Below are 3422 nucleotides of genomic sequence, written 5' to 3' on the forward strand. Positions count from 1 at the left end.
TATTTATACCAGAGACGTTATATTTTATATATTATATAATATATATATATATATAGACATACATATATAGGCTTCTCTCTCTCTCTCTCTCTCTCTCTCTCTCTCTCTCTCTCTCTCTCTCTCTCTCTCTCTCTCTCTCTCTCCTCCATATATATATATATATATATATATATATATATATATATATATATATATATATATATATGTATATACTGTATATATATATATATATATCATCGTCCATCTCACAAAAGGGCATAAGAGCATTTTTGGCATTTTTCAGGAGAGCGTTTTAAAGTTTTGGACATTTTTTAAGTTCTTGCTGTGGCATAACCGTTAGCTTTTTCTTTTAAATTTTTGGCAAGATATTAGTACAACCACCGATTTATCATTCCCTATAACGGTTATAGATATTGCGTCATCAGTTTTTTTTTAAATGGTCTAAAATAGCTGATACGCCTGTTTGTGAAAACATGATTATGTCCGTAAAGACACAAGATTGACAATACGCCACATCGTTTGGTAATAGAATATAAGAGAAAAGGGATTTTTTTCTTGATTATTGAACAGGTTTATCAACTCAATATGCCAAATTGATCAATTTTGGGGAGTGAAAAACGACAAGAAAAAGAAAATGAAACAGATTTGAGGTCTCCACGATATGAAATGTAAATAACTTAAAGAGTTAAGCTTTCTTACTTGTCTTCAAGGTATTATAAGAATTTGCACAATACAATGAGTATAAAATTACTAGTACTGCACAGATCCTTTCATTCAGGACTGCGCACCATCCTTAGACAACAACAATATTAGTAGAAAGATAAATTCTGAGCATGTGTAATGAATTTGTGTAATACCTTATAAACGTTTTAGCCTATAATACTTTGTTTATCAATGAAATATTGTGCAAGTGTTTGTTAAGAAAGATAAATGTGGCAGATTTAGATTAGATGAACATTGTGTGTTCCTCCAGTCTGATGAAAAGGTGTACTTGACTATTGGGAGTTTTTTAGGCTGTTTAATGGAACGTCTTTGACTTGATTTTTCTGGGGCTTAAAGATCACTGTTTGGTACTATGGGTTTGTAGGAAATAAATAGTTATTGAATAGTCTCTGTTGAGCCTGTTCCATAATATCACTTCAGTTTGTGATTATATTGCAGCTGGAAGTATCTTCTTTAAGTTTTCTCACTTTGGCTTTTCCGTGGATGCGATTGTTCAGCCTTTGTTTTGTCTCCTCTTCAGTTCAGGTTTGAGAGCTAGTCCTTTTCACTCGAAACTGACCTACAGTAGTGATGTGAGTCAACAGCGGGGAAGCTCGCAATATGAGCATTAATAAGGGTGGGAAGTTTTTCATCTCTTTCTTTGACAGTTGCTGGGTATCATCATCCTCTTTATTCTACTTCAATAGTTTCAGCTGATATTGTCTTACAGATGGCGGAATTCCATCGACAGTCAAGTAATATGTATTGGTTTTCTGTCCGTGAGAACAGCTCGTCCCTTTCATAGATTAAGAGCAGTCAATGTGACCAACGACAAACTCACGTTATAGATAATGTTGGTCTTCAAGTCTGTAATATTGCTGGAACATTTCCTCGTGTGTTTCATTCGCAATAGTGTGACAGCTTCGACCATATTTTTTATAGCTTTCAAATTCATACTACCCGTCTCAAATCCTGTGCGCGCCAAAATGTGTTGCCGTTATAGGGCTAAGGAACTCATCTCCAAAATGTCCTTTGTGGTTAGCTTCTTTATACTTATTGGACTGTGGACCTTTCTGAGCAGTCACTTCTTTGACAGAACCTTCTGTCATGAAATTTTCAAGTTGAGTACAATATCCAACGACGACCGAGTTATTCTCTTCTGGCTTTATCCGTTTTCTACTCATGATGCTATGTGGCTTTTTTTAAAGACTACCATGAGCCTGTTTCTTCCACAAAGTGACAGTATGTATAGCACAGTAGCAATACAAACCTTCAACAAGCTGCAAATATGTCCTTCTTGCATGGCACAGAAACCAGGTTGGAAAGACGGGTCAGCATCTAAATCGTCAATATAATCAGAACTTTCTGCAATATCACATCTTTGGGGACTCATGGACCTAATTAAAACTTTGACTTGTAGAAAATATTTTAAAAAGTGAATGTTTATAAGCTTACAAATGAGCTAAGATACTATCACTTTATGGGTACATGAACACCAAACGCTGAAAGCAAGGATGAAATTTAAAGCACAGGTACCAAAAACAACACTGTCAACTTAAACTAATGGTAAGGAAGCGTATAAAAGTCCCTCAATGATGCAGCGAGAAAGAATCGCAAGACTACTAAACATGAAATGAGATGCATCCCCCTCATTTACAAGTAAGAAATCAAAAGGAAACATCTCATACCATGGCGTATGAGGTCATGTGCCTCCGTATATATTCTCACAAAGGGGCGTAAGAAGGCATACGCCTCTATGTGAGATGCAGTTTCCTGTCCGAGAGCTATAGGGCTAAATGTTTTTTGCTCATAACTCCGCCATTTTTAAAGCTATCGATACGCCGTTTTGAGAGAAGATAGATCTCACTACCGGACATACCATGGTGGTGATAACTCAAAACCGGTAATTTTGATGATACGCCCTTTTGTGAGATGGGCGACGATATAATAAGTAGGGGATATATATTATTATAGGCTATATATGCCATCTAAGCTGCAGCTTGCACTGTATGCTTCACACGAAGCCAAGGACGTTTCTAAGTGTTCTGGTGGTTTTTTTTAAGACTTATTAATTTAATTTTTTTTTTATTAAAAAAACCCATTTATTTAATTATTAATTCATGTATTTATTTATTAATTTTTTATTTTTTTATTTTTGGATTTATCTAAAAATTCACTTTTAACCGTTTTACGCAAAATTTTCATTTTATAACAGTCGCAAATTATTAGCTATCATTTTATACTCGTTGCAAATTATTAGTTATTATTTTATACCCATCGCAAATTATTGGTTATCAGTTTATACCCGTCGCAAATTATTAGTTTTTGGTGATATAATTCGGTGTTTATATTGGAACCATAAAATAAAAGTAAAACAATCTATTTTTTCTTCCTCTTTTTGTCTTTTGTTGGAGAACCTTCATATTGGACTGACGTCATGGGTGGCTGGTGGGCGCTCTTGTATAGCTTGCTCCTTCTTTCATTATAATATCAAACACTGATGGTCCTGATCTCTTCTCCTTCTTTTTGTGTTTTTTACTCTCTTGTAACACATCTAATCTTCGGCACTTACATGACTTTATAGTGTTGCAAGTGCTGTAAAATTGGGCACTTATATGACTTTATAACCTAATGTTGCAAGTGCTCTAATCTTCGGCACTTGTATGACTTAATAGTGTTGCAAGTGCCATAAAACTCTTATTAAAACTATAAGGACTGGG

This window comes from Aplysia californica, unplaced genomic scaffold, assembly GCF_000002075.1.
Source record: "Aplysia californica isolate F4 #8 unplaced genomic scaffold, AplCal3.0 scaffold00180, whole genome shotgun sequence".
NCBI lineage: Eukaryota > Metazoa > Mollusca > Gastropoda > Aplysiida > Aplysiidae > Aplysia > Aplysia californica.